The sequence below is a fragment of the Aedes albopictus genome, chromosome 3, assembly GCF_035046485.1.
Source record: "Aedes albopictus strain Foshan chromosome 3, AalbF5, whole genome shotgun sequence".
Lineage (NCBI taxonomy): Eukaryota > Metazoa > Arthropoda > Insecta > Diptera > Culicidae > Aedes > Aedes albopictus.
In genome coordinates this window covers 196,959,732-196,979,138 of record NC_085138.1, presented here as the reverse complement: position 1 = coordinate 196,979,138, position 19,407 = coordinate 196,959,732, and the positions used below count along the sequence as shown (strand labels likewise).

Below are 19,407 nucleotides of genomic sequence, written 5' to 3'. Positions count from 1 at the left end.
CCCTGTATGATCAAGATGATAGCCCGAAAGGGTTGTTAAGCACGTTGTATCTTATTTTTCTATTGGGGAAGCGTGTTGTGAGGACCGCTTAACGGAAAAAAAAGAAGCGAGTTTTGAGGACCGCTTGATGCCATATTCGAAGCGTGTTTTGAGGACCGCTGGCCACATTCCAAGCGTGTTTTGAGGACCGCTCAATGGAAAACAAGCGAGTTGAGAGGACCGCTTAATGATAAAAAAGAAACGTGTTTTGAGGACCTTTTTTTCGAAAACTAAAAGCGAGTTGGGAGGACCGCTTGATCACAGCCCAACTAACAATCACTCATTTTACAAGCACCTTTACGATGAATTGATTCAGCATGATGCTGAATAACATTTGGATAATTTTCAGGCACAACCTTTGTTCGGGTTTTGTTCACACAAATTTGGAGAAACTGTAAAGCATAGTGTTGTGTACCAACTGAAATGTTTGTTGTTTAATCGTTTTACAAATATATAGTAAAACTGTTATTCAGCTTTGGCAAAAATGATTAAAAATAAAAAAATGCAAAATTTTCCAATTTCCACGAGAGTTTATGATTGGAACTTAATGCTGTGAACAAATATTGTGAAATAATAACTACACATAAATTTACCTAAATCCAGATTCGAACTCGAGACCCGTCGATTGCCAGCCGCATGCCTTCCTATCTGCGCCATCCTAGAGATGATGAATTGCAGCGCTTAAATCAAAACATAAACTTCCCGTGGTTTAATAATGATCAGACTCTGATTCCTATACAGCAGTGGTGAATTAGCACAACATTATGGTTAACGACTAAACAACAAATTAATTCAGCTGTTGTTCGGTAAAAAACACGTGTTTTTCATCATGTACTCTGAGTCGAAGTATGATGAAACGAAAGCGCTTATTTGACTTGTGAAAAACACATTATTCAGATACATGTCCTAATTTTTACATGAACTTAACAAGAAGCAGAAAAAAGTCTTGTTAAACTATGTTGTAAAGGAATTACTGCGAGTCGAATAAAAATCTTACTAAACGCTTGAAAAGTGTTTTAAATTATCATTATTGATACCAATACGAAAAGTTGAACATTGGCTACTTTTTCAATTGAAAAGCATTTGTACAGGAATATGTACAGCATAATTTTAGTTCAGCTATAATTACCATTATAAAGCAACAATTCAGCATGCATGCTTGTTTGCGGCTGGCGATTGTTACTTGGGAGATTCGAAACCGATATTGAAGACCGCTCGATGGTAAACAAGAAGCGAGTTTTGAGGACCGCTTGGTGGTAAACTTGAACCGTTGTTTGAGGAAAGCTTGGTAGTAAGCGGAAAGCGAGTTTTAAGAACGGCCAAATGTTAAACAAAAAACGGTTTGAGAGGACTTCTTGGTCTTAAATTGAAAGTAAGTTTTGAGAACCTTTATGTGATTATTATTAAAGGTTTTTGAGGAGGCTTGTGAGTAAATAAAAGGCTTATTAAGGAAACGCAGTTTTCTTCAGCAGCACATGTAGGCATGATTTCCACTAAGGATGCACCTTTGGATTCCAAGACTCACATTGTTGTTAGCTGGTAGTGAGGATCCGAGATAGATAAATTTCTCTGGACGTAAAATCTTCATTCCTGTTATTGTGCTCTCACAGCGCGGTGTCACGTACACTAATGCAAATTTACTAGTTGAAAATACGCCCGTTTGATTAATCCGGGAACAGCTGATTTTTGTTTACTATTTTCCACTAGTACCTATAGTAATGATCGTGTACATGCAACGCCACTAAACCAGGAAACACTATGTACCGCGCACATGAATATTTACCATGGAGGTAAACAAATGCTTTTCATTAGCGTGGAACATATATTTGAGGAAGCTACATACACTTGCGTCTCATACAATTTTCAGCATATATTTTCCATGTGTTATTGTGCCTGCATTGACGAGTTTTTGTTAAAGTGTACGCGTATACGGATGTGGTTTGGCACATGAATATTTGTCAATGTAATGTGCGGATTTTATTGAGTGTTGAAACTCGATGGGGTTCTCGGCTATCGTGGCATTACTTCCTTAACCGTTATGTGTCTGACAAACTTTTTGATTTTTTTTTCTACACCGTGTATTTTAAATGGGTGCTGGGTACTTGGGTAACCTGTTGGCCACATAGGGTAACCAATATAATTTGGACCCCCATATATTTTGGACCCCCTGGGTCGTACTATCATAACTTTCATAGATTTAATGGAGAAATGACGAAAATTTTTAGAATCATTCGCTAAATTAGTATGTTCTGCACAAACGGCAAGCATTTCCTCACTGGAAATATCATTATTTGCCTTGAAATTAATATTCGTTAATCTCGTCACCCGTGCGAGCGTCGCGGTATGTTTACCAAAAGAGAATGTGGTGCTGGGGAAACTTGCAGATGTAAACAAAAACGTTTTTTAATCTGACGCGCTAAATTCTCAAAGTTCGTCTAATCAGCCTTTGTCAATCAAGTAATTAGAATGTGATCCAGCATACCCAAGTGGTAGAATCTTCGAAAACAGTTTCAAGTGGGTTTAAACAACGGGTGTCCAAAATATATACTTAAGAGGGTCCAAAATACATTGGGGTGTCCAAAACAGTGAAAACTGATGCTTCAAAAATAAGTTATTTTCATCACATTTTCAGCCAGAAATAACCTTGTGGGTATTTTTAACGGACAGCGGGGGCTTTTCCCGGATAAAAACTAACCATAGGGTGTATGGTGAAAACCATTTCTGCACCATACAGTGTACCAGCTACAATAAAGTGTATTGTGATGAAATGGTTCGCTATACTATACATTTACATTGGATTTTTATGTAACAATATATTATACTGTTTTTCTTACGTTTGAACCATTCACTTTTCCGAAACATTATTTTTCCGTGAATTTTTTATTATTTCTGGTGTTCGATTTGATTCGACCTATTCAAATCGAACACCAGATTTATTCAGTTTAACATTTTTTCCGTGCTTTGTTTCGTTGGTGTTTGTGACTTTTTTGATGCAAAGGAAAGCTTTCATAGGAAAGAGAAAAAAGTGAATAAGCTGAAACATCAATTGAAAATCAATAACATGTTTATATCAGTGGTAAACCAAATGTCCTATCCTAAGAACTGCAGGTCCAAGCAGGGGTCCAAGAGATATGGCGGGCTAGGTGTGTAGAGTGCGATGAGAGAAATACGAATGTAGGCCAACCCGGAATGATGCAGGTCAGATTACCGTAAATCAGTGGATGAGTTTAGCATCAACACTATTATTTCTGTATTTGCATTTAGGGGAATTTTCTCCTCTTCTCTCATGTGAACTTGCCTTCGACCACAATCGAATCAAATGCGATTGACAAACTTTATCTTTGACGTAGAGCCATCTTTAACACATGGACTGGACTGAACACTGAAATGATTTTTAATATAGGTTCGTCTGCGGGTTCGCTTTTTAACCTAACTTATACTTGAATCGAACTTGACAGTTTTCTCATGAGTTGTTATGTATTTCCGTGTATTTCGAACTTTAGTCAAACTGGAGCCTCAATATTGCAATAACGGTTAAGCACGCTGTAATGATACTTATGTACCTCGTCACCCACTTCATGCAACTACATTAGTGGTCTAATAATGCTTAGCGCGCTCGGCATAGTTCCATCATGCCGCTCAAAGTGTTGCCACAAATAATGCTTAGTTTGCGAAACCCGGTTATCTGGCTGGTGGGGCATGGGAGCCTAAGCTTCAACTGTTGATGCAATCAGAGACTACTCAGACCTCGACTCAGACTTAGACGTGCGCGATCCAATATATGAAGGGTTATCCAAAAAGCTCTGGAGAATTCCCAAAGCGCATTCTCATAATGCTAGCAAGCCTAAGATGCCATTAACAGGAGGAAAATGACAAGATGTTATAAATAATGTTATGTTATATTTTACATGGTAATGTAATGTAAACCAATACAACATAACAAAAGAGAACCATTCCAAAACCATTTAATTAAATGTATAACCAGTGGTGAAACTACAATTAAAAACAATATATTTACGGTACATTTTGTTGTTTGAAACCATACGTGTACCATACAATGTACGGTTTATTAAAACCCACGTATCAGTATTTATAACAATTCATTTACAATATAATGTATGGTTTTGCAAAAAAATATGTATGGAGAAAAATATTTTTTTATATTGTTACGATACTTAACAACCCGTATAGTATATTGTAAAAATCTTATTTACAATTTACTGTATGGTGTTCTACATTACATTCTATTGTTTTTGTATTTTTATTTTTACAGTGGTTTCTATTGTAAAAATATGGTTCTAAATAGTACTGTTACAATACAACGTTCGGTTTTTCTACTGTATTTTTTATTCGGGTTACGGTCATACCAACATCATCATTATGTGAAACACTCTCTGAATCTGTTTGATTTCAGCCTAAATCTAAAGTAATGTCCTCTAGGGGTCCAAAATTCGACCGTTACCCTAAGGGTTAACGAATCTCGTCGTACTTGGTTCCGCCTAATAGCATATACATTTTTCTTGACGTATTCACCACCGATATTTGCTGCGTCGCGTTTCAGTTGGGTGTACATACAGCTCTGCCAGCATTTCAAACGTTTATGGCTTAAATATCCGTTTTGTCCGCAAAGCACACAAATGTCGTAAAGCCTGGCCCGTCGTATTACACATTCCAGGGTAATGTTACGGATAAGCATCATAGATCACGGCAAGACCCAAATGATTTGAATAGTTCACCTAAAACCCTTTACGCAGTTTTGTACACCTTCCATCGTTGATTTGTTCAGTCTAGTCAATAGAGTTTTGCTTAGAAATTTAACCTCAATTTTCTCCCCGAGAGAGAAGAGAACGTCAACTAACGGGAATCAAAACAAATCACCGGAAAATGTCAAAATTCATGTGAGAGAGAAGAGGACAGGAAGAACGTGAGTGAACTTTGTAGTGAATACGAGGCGGATAGTACTGCGGTAAAATAGAAAAAATCCAACGGGGTTGCGGTGGTTTCGACCGCCGCAGTCGTTCCGCAAACGTCAAAAGTGCTCGGTTCACGCTAAAAATCTCTCACTCACTTGGTTGCCATAAAATTTAAAAATAATGAAAATTGTTTCATTTATGGTTTATGTAATCGCAATTGCTGCCACAACATGTAACTTATTTCTAAACTATATTAGGTGTAGTTTTAGCACTTTAGTATGCAACTGTAAGCCATTAAACATAATTTAGATTTTCAACTATTTATTTTTGTTTCAAGGTTGTGTGCATACTTTTTGAAGTGTGCAGCAGTTTGACGTTTGCGGAACAGGTCTTCTTTATCTTCTTCACTCCGCCAGGTTGGAAGATTTCTCTGGATAAGCAATAATGAGTAAAATTGAATCACCTTCACCGCAGACAGACGTTCAAGTTTGACTCAGCAGCTTGTGTAAAAAACATGGCCGCCACAAATTGCCAAGTGGCAATCAGCGAACAGATGGCGTTAGCGACGTTCATATTCAATCGCTGCCTCACATGTGCAGTTGTAGCCGTGCTGATTAGAAGACAATGAGCAATTTTACGAAGTGACAACAATGTTGATGATGATATTGATTTTCACGGGTTATTGGACGCTACCTCCTGTCAAAATTCATTCATAAAATCGGCTCGTAAAATGGACTATAGATACAAGCAACGTCAGTCTATATGACGACGTTCGATAACTTATCTCTATTCAAGGGCATGTGAGACGTCATCAGTATTATCAATCACTAATCTTAAAATTAAAGATGCAAATCCCTGGTTCTACCGCATAATATTGGGAACCATCGACTGAGTTTACCACGCCAGAACAAGGTAAATCTCTTAGGTAATAATAAGTCTTAATGGGGCTTTGAAGCGATGGAGTCAAAATATCCTATCTACTGTAAATCTTCTTCTTCTTCTTCTTCTATATGGCTCGACGTTCGCATTGGAACCTGGCCTGCCTCTCTTCAACTTAGCATTCTTAGAGTACTTTCACAGTTATTATTTGAAGGGCTTTCTTTGCCTTCCATTGCATGAATTTGTTTATTGTGTGGCAAGTACATTGATACTCTATGCCCAGGGAGTCGAGAAAATTTTCCCAACCGGTACGGGAATCGAACCCGCCGTCTCCGGATTGGCGATCCATAGCCTAAACCATTAGGCTAACTGGAGACCGTAAATCAGTGACATTGATATAGCCGTATCAGCTTGGAGTTTTCAGTTAGATCAGTCAATATTGTGCGTTTAGCACTAAATTGAATTCCGAAAAAACTTCATTGACTTCCGCTGCCTTTCCTATGCGTTAAACATAACGTCGGAAGTAGTGCGCTGTACAGTAAATCTGATTTTCTATACAGCGCACTACTTCCGACGTAATGTTTAACGCATAGGAAAGGCAGCGGAAGTCAATGAAGTTTTTTCGGAAACCAATTTAGTGCTAACGCCACAATAGGAATTTTAGATCTTCATCACCCGCACACAATTTTGATTTTCTCATCATTGTTCCAGAGAAGAAGGGGGATGTGTGGGGTGAGATGACAACAGCGTGTGCCACTCTATATTATATACTCAGCTCGGGCCCGATCGCCCCGATCGTCGCAGTCCGATCAGGAGTGGCGAGTCAGTCGTAGTGGAGACGTTCATGTGGTAGGACGCGCGTTGTCACCCGAACCGCAGTGGGTGATTTCTCGGTAGCGGTTCAAGTTGCACATAATTTACTCGGTGGAATTGGGTGCAAAAAAGGTTTTTTCAACACAGCGGAGTTTAAAAGACATTATGTAATTTTTCTGACGAAATAAAATGACGGAAACGTGTTGTATGGTTTAATTTAATCTTAAGCTGTACGTGAAATCATCAAATTGAGTAATATTTTTTCTGTATTTACATGAATTATCCCGGCTAGGCGACATATTTTTCTGATAAAACTCTGTGTTCCTGATGATTCCTCCAATAGGGCCAACCCTCCTGAGGTAGTCATAACTGAGCTCATGATAGAACTAGCGGTTTTATCACAGCATTTTTTTGGTTTATGTTACGGCCACGAAATCTTTTGTTGGTTTTATGCATTGCCTCACAGTTTTGTGTATTTGTTTACAAAAAAAAATCTCTCCGACAACAACCGCAAATTCAAGTTTTATTGAAATGGTATATAATAAGTGATTAAACCAATTCATGTCTACTTGCAAGTCTTTAACTGAAGATGTTTATAGCAGAAGTTATATGATAGTTTTATGGAACGCCAAAGGTTCAAAGTAAAAAACTACCACATAAAACTAATTCAGAACAACTAGCTTTTTGACATGCTCGTATAAAACCAGGATAAAACATGAATAAACCTTCAAGGCATGCTGATTGTTACTTGGGAGGTGCATCGAATCAGGTACGGTGTCTCGCCGAATGCATTTCTACGGAGCTGTGACGTCACAACAGCCACCACCGGACGAAGAAACCAGTTCGGAAACCAGTTCTACGTCTGGAGCGTCTACTGATAATTCGACTGATGGATCCGAATCACCAAATGCTCAATACCTAACGCCGAGTAGCAGTCCAGACCGGTCGAGCGTGGGCTCACCGCCGGTACGCCGTTCTACGAGACAACGCCGCCCCCCTTTGCGTTATTCGCCATAGGGTACTGCAAGCACCTGATCTAACCACGGTGCTCCCCAGACCGTTATTATAAAATAAAAATCTCCATCCAATCGGTGCCCACCATTTGTTTTCTATGGCTATCCTGCATGTCTGGACAAAATTTGAAAAAAATCGTAGGGCCCATTTTTGAGTTACGCCCTTTTAAAGGGCGTAAAGCCCAATATTCAAAGAAAAAATCGAAATATTTAGTACTCTACCATTTTAAACGATTTTGATGAAATATTTTCCTGAAGAATTGTATTGCATTGAGTATTAGATTTGTTTAGCATAGCTTTTGTTGAAATAATTGAAGAAAATATGACGTTTTTGTGAGTTGACATAAATAAAAGAGTTTTTATATGAAAATATTTCAATATTATTTGTAACTTCTCAGGTTCAAATACGGTAAGAAAAACGTGAATGTATATACACAAAAAAATAAAATAAATGAGAGGAAAGCTCTTAAAAAGAGAAACTTAGCATAACATGTGAAAAGGCCCAAGTGCTTTTTGTAAACAAACACGTTTCGATCGCTGTAGGGCCCAACTGTACCCACGAATATCTGCACCCTTTACCGATAGCCCGAAGATTTCACTTTCTGAAACATGTTTGATTACAAAAAGCACTTGGGCCCTTTTCACATGTTATGCTAGAAACGATATTATGTGTGTTTGAATGAATGGAAGAAGAGCTGTTGTTTTAAGGTGAAAAACCAAGAAATCCCATTGCAATTTTGCATACAAACTTTAGAGGCACACATCTGACGAACGAAGCAACGAACCAAGCCGCACTTGTTTATCCTGGCTTTGCTCACTTGCAAAAAGAGGCAGCTTCTCCAAATCGAGAGCATTTGTTTACGAATTTTCAAAATTGGTACTCTTGAAAACATGAGTAGGGGACCAAGTCGGTCATTGTGGCAGCCATGTTTGTGTTCACTGAAGTTTCTCCTTAAGCCTTTTACAAACTAGTTTTATTCGCACAAAACAAAAAAAAAACGAATCAATTCTGCACCGATAGTAAATTTTAACACATTTTTGTGGTCTTTATCATCGTAAAGCGGCATTCACTGTAGGTATCATTATTTATATTACACTTCATTCTTATTCAAAATATTACGATTAGATGTAATAATCATTAAAAATTTATAAATCATCACATATTTGTGTTCATGATTTCATACAGAATTGATTCGTTTTTTTTTGTCTTGTGCTAATAAAACTAGTATGTAAAGGGCTTAAAACAACAACTCTTCTTCCATTTATTCAAACACACATAATATTGTTTCTAGCATAACGTGTGTAAAGGGCCTCAGTGCTTTTTATAAACAAACATGTTTCAGAAAGTGAAATCTTCGGGCTATCGGTAAAGGGTGCAGATATTCGTGGGTACAGTTGGGCCCTACAGCGATGGAAACGTGTTTGCTTACAAAAAGCACTTAGGCCCTTTTCACATGTTATGCTTAATTTCTTTTTTAAGAGCTTTCCTTTCATTTACTTTATTTTTTTGTTCATATACATGCACGTTTTTCTTACCGTATTTGAACCTGAGAAGTTACAAATATTATTGAAATATTTTCACTTATGTCAACTCCCAAAAACGTCATATTTTCTTCAATTATTACAACAAAAACTATGCTAAACAAATCTAATACTCAATGAAATGCAATTCTCCAAGAAAATATTTCATCAAAATCGTTAAAAAAATGGTTGAGTACTAAATATTTCGATTTTTTCTTTGTATATTGGGCTTTACGCCCTTTAAAAGGGCGTAACTCAAAATTGGGCCCTACGATTTTTTTCAAATTTTGTCCAGACATGCAGGATAGCCATAGGAAACGAATGGTGGGCACCGATTGGATGGAGATTTTTATTTTATAATAACGGTCTGGGGAGCACCGTGCTAACCTCACTTTGTCTGACAGTTCAGCGAGCTTGTTTACAAGGTGTTAGAATTTTTAACGAGCGGCGAAAATTAAATTTACGTTTTCCGCCCCGAAACCATTATGATACGGAAAAATCGATTATATTCAACTCTACTAATACAAAACAAACCGTCTAATTACCGTTTTACTGAAATTGTATCGAAAAACAGTTTTGCCGGATCTCCGCCAGACACCAAGTCCATGTAAACAAGCTCGCTGAACTGTCAGTGCTCGGCTTCGTGACGTCATCATGCAGTATCCTATAGTGGTAGAGTAAGTTTTTCTTTTTTTTTCTAAACGAGGGAGGAAATGTTATGTATGCACTGTTCCCATTCTCAGATGCAAAATTTTACCAGTGCATAAGAAAACGTCAGTTGGAAATAAAATGAATAAACCGCACGTCGCTTTCTCAAATCGTCCGACTGAAAGTCGCTATTTTCCCTATTTTCTTGTTAATTAAAAAGTTAATAAAACATTGTAATTGACGGTACTCGGTTCGCGTCGTTCCCATATTCCGAAACCACCCACATACGTAACAGAAGCCACAGGGGAAATTCTTGGAGGAATCATATCGAGAACTTTTGGAGTAATAGGGCCGATCGGTGAAGTACTAGATTTGTAGTAATGAGCTGAATTTTTGTATGGTGAGAAGTTCAATTCTCCGTTTCTGCAATGAAATGGTGCAAAAAGCGTGGGTACTATTATTCCTTGCCTAATTTGATGCTGTTCGAGCAAAAATTTGGGCAAAAGTGTTGTTGTTTTATCCATTTCTTGCAACATAAATAACATAGTTATCCAAAGTTTTGCTCAATCAGCATCAAATTAGGCAAGGAATAATAATACCCACGCTGAATTCGTCAGTAAATCATTGTTTAATATTATAGGGAAGATTTATAAAAAAAAAACGTCCGAAGAGATCGTAAGGGGAAACATTTTTCCGGCTTGTTGAAAATTATCAGTTTTTTTAGACTTAGTTGAAAAATCATAAACCGTCACACTTATTCAAATAAGATGATAAAGTAGCATCTAAATTTTACATTTGCATCGTTTTCAACCATATAAGAACCGAACACAGTCAACTAAATACATGTTGGATGGTAGAGTGATGAATGCAAACGACTGAAATTAGAAAAAAAAATCAATAAACTTTATGTTACCACAATGATATGACAGCTGATTGTGGTCAAAGGTTTAGACCTATGGTGGAACCACTGTGCAGCGTCCTTGCATTATGAGAAGTACGCAGTTCGCAAGATTTTTTGGCCTATCTCGATGCGTGGAAAATTCAGGTAAGGAAGCTTTTGATTTTTTTTGACTCCAGTACGGAACTGAGAAGATACGCCAAATCAAATGGAGCTCTCTGTGTTGAATTTCTTGACCATTCCGGTAAAGAAAAAATAATGCACTGAACGGAAATTACTTGAGCGATACCTAGCATAAACCTGTGGCCACCGGAACATGTTAGAGGACGACTCTATCTTCATAATTTTTATATTCATTGTCTTGGTAATCGTTACCCCCAGTGGCCACGAGTGTGACAGGAAGGTCACTGGTCCTATTTTGGTAACGCAGTTTTTTCGGTTACAAAGATGATGGATATGGAAACTCATGAAAATAGAGCCGTCGCATGCCTAGTTTTGTTGTCATGGTCAAAATGTCTTCGAAACAGGTTCCTCCAGGGTACATTTCGGTGGCCACGGGTTAGCCAGGGAGGTCACTGGTCATTTCCATGGTTACTCAGATGATGGATATGAAAAAATATGAAGATAGAGCCGTCGCATGCCTAGTTTTGGTGTCATAGTCAAAATGTCCTCGAAACAGGTTCCTCCAGGGTACATTCCGGTGGCTACGGGTTGGCCAGAGAGGTCACTGGTCATTTTCACGGTTACTTGTAACCGTTGGTTCCAATTCGTGGCTTGTTGGCTTTGCCACAAGTTCCTTTTCCTAACACCGTAACCTACCAGTAAGCACCTAAACCAATTCCATCCCAATCGTAGAACAGCCTTACTGGTGGCGTATACCTAGCTGTTCTAGAAATAAGCTTGACCGAACCGTGCATTCGAATATTAGTCAAAGCGTTTGCTCACTCCGACACGTTACCACCCGTACTGAGCTAGGACAACCACCCTTTATGGAGTTGACCTACACTCAGAAATAAAAGTATACACGGAATTACTATTATTTATGCATTTTGTATCCGCATCTCTCTCACTCTCTTTCTGTTTTCATGCTATCTGGTGCTTCGCCTGGGTTGACGAAACACTTCTCTTCAACCCAGGCTAAACGGCAGATAGCATGAAAACAGAAAGAGAGTGAGAGAGATGCGGATACAAAATGCATAAATAATAGTAATTCCGTGTATACTTTTATTTCTGAGTGTAATCGTAATGTGACCCTGCGTGGAAGGGCTGCCAACATTTCTGCATTAACATGTCTAAAGGGTCTAACTCGTTTTGTAAACAAACATTGTTTTTGTCGCTGTAGGGTCTATCTCGATCCACCCACGCATCTGGGTACCGTTATCAGAAAGATCTAACTTCGCTCTTTCTGTTAAGGGTGTCGACATGCGTGGGTGGATCGAGATAGACCCTACAGCGACAAAAACAATGTTTGTTTACAAAACGAGTTAGACCCTTTAGACATGTTAATGCAGATTTTTGAAATGACAACTTCGGCTTTTCACGAAGATGTGAAAAACCGAAGCGAATAAAACTATGAACATAGCATTGGTCGGGTCTCATTCCTAAAAAGGCTACCCTCTAGTTTAGTAGTGCGCGCCGTTCTGAGTTTCCGTAATTTAAAATGTGTATTAGAGTGTAGCATCGTGTATTTAACCTGAATGTGTCCTTTTTTTAGATAAGCATTTGAAGATTGTCCGTAAGCGACTGATCCTAAAGAAAACGTGTTAATTTGTGTTATTAGAAGAAAAGGTAATTAATAATAAGGCTCATTGTTATATTGTGAAATCGTGTTACAAAATGGTGGTTTTAAAACAAGAGAGAGATATTAAGGTATACTAATTGCGTAATAGGTCCGTGAGTGTTTCCGGACCTTTTCTTTATTCTATGGTGGCCTCGGGTGATTCCCGAAGAGTCTCGTTTACTTCCCAGGATCGAAACACTGGACAGAAACCTGCGGCACGACCCTCGTGTAGAGCTAGAGCCCTAGTACGCACCGGGATCGCCATTGCTGCCTCCGCCATCTTGTAGACCGCGCAATCGGCCGCGTGGTCACTCAGCCGACGCCCGTCAGAGTCGATCGCCGGGATCGTCCCCAAAACCAGGAACGCGAATCCTCCCCACCGCTGGTAGGCCTTAGCCACTCCAGTGGGACCCCAGAGTGTCATCGGTCCAGTGGGAGTACTGACGGAAAAGCTCCTTCCCAGCTTCCCAAGAGTATCACCGAAATACCTGGACCCTGGTGACGGTAACCCACGATCAACCGTAACTTCGCTGGTGGGCCGTAGCCTGTCCAGAGAGTCGGTCCTCCTCCCCAGCTTTTGTGTGGGCCGCCTGGCCTGATTCAAGCTAAATCTTCATCGCCGCCTCCGTCATCGTGTGTGCCGATCGAAGGACTTCCGCCACCACCCGCGCTGAAGCCCGACCAAGCCGTCGTGCCGTGAAGAAGCGTTCTACCAAGCCATTTCACCCCGGTTTGCCCGTTGGAGGTGCCAAGCTTTCCCAACAACCCGTACGCCTACTGGTGGACCCTAGCCTATCCGGTTGAGTACCTGCCATTCAACAACGATCTTTGGACAGCCATCTCGGGGCGGAAGTGCTCGCCCGTCGTTAGTAGCAACCTCTCCGGTGCCCGCCTGGCCCCCCTTCGAAGATGCCATCCACAAAGCTAGCCAACGTAGACCGTCGCCGCCAACCATCGCGCCACCAACAACCGCCAATGTAATACGCAAGTATACCACCTCTCTATCTCTCTCTCTCTCTATTGTCCAATGGACGAATAAAACGATTATGTTAAGTTAAGCACTGATAGTTACGTCATTTTTGAATTGACGTTAATTGAAAGCGTTTGCCGTGTACTGAGTACACATTTAAAATGTGAGGTTAGAATTACGTATTTTTCGAGTACTTTCCATGCATTTTGTAATTTTTTTTCTGCCTTACTAACAAGAAGAAGGGTGGATCTTGGAATAGGACCAACACCCGGTTCAATTTGGTGCGAATTTCGATTATTTTTTGCATTTTTCTGAGACGCGTGTACTCATTACACGCAAGCGACTGATGGTGGGTTAAGGAATTTCATGGTATTCGTGAGGAAGCCATGGAGGGATTCCCGGAAAACTCCTGGAGAAATTCTTAAAGACTTCTGAATAAATTTACCTGAAAACCTCGGCAGCAATTCCCGAGGTACTCCTGGAGAAATGTCTGAAGAGCATTTAGACTAATTCTTATGGCGAACTTCAGGAAGACTTCAGTGAACTGAGTAAATTCTTGGGAAGCTCCATGAGGAATCACATAAAAACTGGAGGAATCCTAGAAGTGTGAACGCCTTTCTTGAAAATAGGATGTCATCACCAAGCTCATCGCTATATTACTTGATATAGAGCGGAGTGAGATTATTTTGATCGAGATTTTGATTTTTAACATTAATTTTATACCAAAGTCACAAAATGGAGTGTGAAGACATTTTAACGTGCCTTGCGAAGACATTTGAAAATTTCATCTGGCATCCCTATCTCTGAGACTTGTCTCATTGAGATGGCTCATTGAGACTCGCAATGCTATTGTAATGTGCACCAACATCGCGAGTCTCAAGCTCATGGAAATTACATGTAGGTACTCACAGAGCCAACTTTTATTAATCTCGCAATGAAATTTGTGCGTACAGATACTCGGTTTCGTACCAATTTATACGATAATCCCCATTTATGACCTACGATTTTGCGAAGAATAAGCTTCTTCAAACGATAAATAGTCCATGTATGTAGGTCCATGTTAATACGATGTTTACATATTAGGGTGGGTCAACGTTGTATGGGAAAATTTAAAATTGATCAGATTCAATCAGATCAAAGTTTTTCAGATGCCCTTTGAGGTCCCAAATAACTGTGCAAAATTTGGGCATGATTGGTTTAGCCCAGTGTTTCCCAAACTTTTAGAAGGTATCGCCCCCTTGGAGCTTGAGAAAAACTTTTTCGCCCCCCTAAATGCGATTTATTTTTTTTATGAAAAAGGCTGAAACTTTGTTGAGCGGAAGCCCTCAAAAACCCACTATTTGACACTACTGTGGCGAAACTGATATTTAATGTATCTGAATTAGTATCACTCTTATTAAAAAAAAACGCATTATTGCATGTATAACAATACATTTTGAAATAATGGTTGTGCTATACATATTCTTGAACAAAAACGAGCGAACAGAAAGGACTATTAACATTTACGAAAACTCGTTATCTTACACCAGATATTTTACTAGTGTTTTTGAAAAGGGTTCTCCTACTGGTGGGATATTGAAATACAATTTCAAAAATATTTTTTATACAGAAAGAACAAATCAGGAATATATCTGTGTATTTTCAAATGTAAACAGCTTTTCAAAGTAAATGCAAATAATGAAAAGCCAGTATAAATTGGAGAAACTTCTATTGTCAAATAAGTAAATATGCAACAGTCATTACTCGGTTTTGAGGAAAATCAACGCTGAATTCGTGGAAAAATTCAAAATAGCTACTAGTAATAAATTTGAAATTTTCAAACAATGTGTGATAGCTCCCATTCAAAACGTGTTCTGAAACTCGTCTGAAACATCATGATTTTTAATAAAAATTCCATGAAAAAAAACGCCCATGAATTAAAAACAAAACTTTCTCATCAAGTAAAAAACGGTTCTTCTCATAATCTCTTATAAAAGTTTCTTCATAATTTCTTAGCATGTATAATATTAGATCTCCATAATTCTTAGGAATTATTTAGGAAATTCATATAGCAGTCTTATATGTGTTTTTTTTTCTTGGAATTTCGAAGAAATCTGTAAAATGTAGTCGATCTCAAAACAGACGTTTTTCAATAATCCCAGCAACAACAAAATTTGAAATGTTAGGGTTTTTTAATGATTCAGTTGACATTCTGTACTAGTATTTCAATACTTTTGACTTTTTTCGCCCCCTTTTTTAGTATTTTCGCCCCCCAATTTTGGTTTTTCACATTTTCGCCCCCTTCGTCCTGATTTTCGCCCCCTGGGTGGCGATTTCGCCCACTTTGGGAATCACCGGTTTAGCCTATATTTTGCACATCGCGATTGAAGTTTATATGGGATTTTACATGGGAAATCATACTTTTTCGTATTTTTCTTGAAAGTTGCACAAAATTGTTCTATACCACATAACCGCTTATGTTAAAGTATAGCCCAGGATGTGTCGAAAAACTTTGTCGAAGACCGCAAAACGATCCGATGCATGTGGAAAAAGATACACTCTTCGAAAGTCAGGCCAAAAATTGAGATTTTATTATTGATGTTATTCCTTTACATGTTAAAAGATAAGCACACTCAGGCGATCAGTAGGTTATAACTTTTCTAATCTAATCTAATCTAATCTCACACTAACACAGCCATTACTTGAATGCATCCTGGAAAATGGTGACTTTTCAAACAATTGTCCGTACAGTAATTTTTTAGTCAAAATAATTTTTCATTCAAATATTAATAACTTTTTTATACGTCAATCAAAAACGCGGAAGTTTTGATCCATCATAAACCATATATTGAAGCTCCATTGGTAAAATTTTGAGCATGATCGAATAAGTTTTCTGAAAGTTATAGAACTTTTAGTAAAACTTAAAAGATTTTTGAACAGATTTTTAAAACATTATATCTCAATATGTACTCGATGAAACTTTTTCAATCTTTTTGTGTTACATCTTATACCTATGGCTTTCATATGCAACTTCGTTTGAGGTTTTATATTCACTACAAAAAATATTAAAAATATGTATATGTTCAGAGTATTATATGGAAATTTATCATATTTTGATCAATAAAAGTGCCAAGTGTTTTCATCTTTTTTAAACTTTTCTAATGTAATACTTTTATACAGGACCTACTAAACTACATATGAAGAGCAGGTCCTATGCATTTTTCATTCAGTTAATGTACTTTTATTGGTGGAAAACGTTTGGCAGATTATTTGTGCAAAATATGGCATTTTTCTAAATATCCTCAGGTAATCAATAAGCATTTATATAAGCTGTATTTCAGCTATAAAACTGCATTATATCTGCTTGCTGCTGTATCATAGCAGTTCGACTGCTGAATTGCTCTGTAGTAGCAATTCTATGCTGCTTAAAATCTGACAGCTGTTGTGTAGCATTTCAAATGCAAGATATTTTTTGGTTAACAAGCATCCTAACTGCTACTTTATTGCCACAAAACTGCTAAGAGAGATGAGCGATGCTAAAACTGTTACACATTTCAACTTTTCAATTCATGTAACGATTATAGAATCCATTACCATTCAGATGTCCTATCATTTACGCAACGAAGCAAATCAATGAGAGAACAAATGCTTTCCAAATAAATCCCATGGAATAAGAAACCAATTATGCCATCGTGTATTATGTGGATGGTTTAATTATCAGCACTTGTCCGAGCCGTTGTCCGGGCACAGCCGGTGTGGTACTTAAGCCTTTAATAGATCAAAAAATCAACGCACATTATCTGATCATTAATAGTTCATCCTGTAGCGCGGTTCAGCATCATCATCGACCAGAAGATTGTGGGATCAAATCCCAATTTCAGCGGGAACAGCAAAAAACAACTGCAAAAATAAACATCAGATATAATGTTTTAAAAATGTGTTCAAAAATCTTTTAAGTTTTATTAAAAGTTCTATAACATTCAGAAAACTTATTCGATCTCGCTCAAAATTTCACCAATGGAGCAATAATATATGATTCATGATTGGTAAAAATTCAGCGTTTTTATTTGACGTATAAAAAAGTTATACACATTTGAATGAAAAATTATTTTGACCAAAAATTTGCTGTACGGACAATTGTTTGATACACTGTATCATTTTTCTTGTCTAATGGCCAGGCCAACTGCGCAGCATGTACTGCAGAGAGGATTTCAAGGGATAGAAAGATTTCAACATAGTCAATATTTGAAAACATTCTACACCTTGAAATCGAGGGGAAAGATGGATGCGTGGACCTCCCGTACCAAACGCTTCCAGATAACGATATAGATATTCAAACATGTTCGCATGTATTAATATGGTGATGTATACGGTGATTTGCTAAAAAATATTGATTAGTGCGCCAGGAATGGTGGTAAGATTCTTCACTGAAAAGAGAATAAAGCACGGAATAAAGGATTTAGTAATATATACTGAATAAGGCATTAGTGACACGCTCGTTACAGTTACTATTTTTTAAAACATGGTATTATTATACAATAAAATTACCTGAATCCTCCTGAAACAAAAAGGTTTATTAGTAGTTAAAAACAAAACATAAATAAAAAAAAATAACCATTACAAAAATACATCAAATTTCAATCTGGTATGCTACCACTTTAGGCAAAAAAATAGCAAGATTAAAATTTGATGGAATGTGGTAGATCTTACACCGTAACGCACCGTTCTAAGGTGATCTATCCACATTACGGGACTCAGGCGATCAGTAGGTTATAACTTTTGTTACAAAACTCGGCTCTCTTTGCGCTCTTCGGCAAAGTTTTTCAGTACATCTGAGGCTATACTTTTACGTTATCGGTGAAAACCTTTCAGAATAGTTTTATTCTTTTATAAGAAAAATGCAAAAAAGTGAGTTTTCCCATATAAAATCCTATACAAATTTCAATAGCGATGCGCAAAGTGTAGGCATGACTGATCGCGCTCAAATTTTGTACAGTCGTTCAGGACCCAAAATGGAGTCAAAAAATCCTTGATCTGAAAAAAACGACCTCTATGACGCACGCTATTACATATGTATGTGATGGTTTTCGACATACTTTGCAAAGGGCTGCATCTTCACAATAAACTAGATCCAGAATTTCCTGGGGAGTTAACCCGTCTCGCAACCTCTCTAAATATATTTTTAATTACTGTTTTCCCACTCCATATACTCCCGGTATCGAATTTCAAAATGTTTTCCTTCACGTCGCAGATGAAATTAGTCAGAAAGTAAAGCTTTGTCTCAGTTTTCCACGGCATATCTTCACCCTATATGGCTGGGTGGGTATGGTGTAGGTACCATGCGTGTTTGACAGGGCCAAACTCTTTTCCGCCGCGCCATGCTTATAGGAGCGACCGACGTTGGAAATGACACTTTTCTGTCTGCTTGGAAAGTGCCATCGTCCGCTGAGGCGAAACATCTGCGCCTTCGAGAAAGTCACCCATTTTTTGTCTCGCTGATGCGAGGTGTTGTAACGTTTTTTGAAATAACTATAAACCGATGTTCAACGAGTAGACGTTGGTGGATGAACTCATTGAGAAGTAGGTAAGTCGCGGATGAGGAGTGGGAGACTCCCGGAGGGACGGGACTGGGAGCTGTTGACCGCGCTGCTGCAAGAAGTGGCCAGTATCAAAAGAAGCCGATCAGCCTGGTTCCGCGGAACACTTGACAAGACACTCGGCTGTAAGCGTTTATGTTAATTTTTCATTATTGAAGTAGTTTCCATCGAATAGAGGGTTCTCTATTATAGCTATCCCATGATGCCGAATGTCAGTCAGACCGACGCGACGTGGAGGAGATACGCTGCGTGAGCCCAACAACCGTGGCTTCACAAGTACTATCGACTCCGTGGTGGAGCACTTGGCTTGGTAGATAGACCTCTACCGGCGTTGGTTGGTTAGTGTCGACACAGGCG

General features: G+C 38.4%; 1 long non-coding RNA gene across 1 annotated transcript; it reads left to right on the top strand.

Moving 5' to 3' along the window:
* Window positions 1-12,312: 12,312 nt before the first annotated feature.
* Window positions 12,313-13,517, top strand: LOC109417312 (uncharacterized). The gene is made up of 3 exons (XR_003896841.2): window positions 12,313-12,374; window positions 12,439-12,512; window positions 12,614-13,517. It is a non-coding gene; the product is annotated as an uncharacterized LOC109417312 (long non-coding RNA).
* The last annotated feature ends 5,890 nt before the right edge of the window (window positions 13,518-19,407 follow it).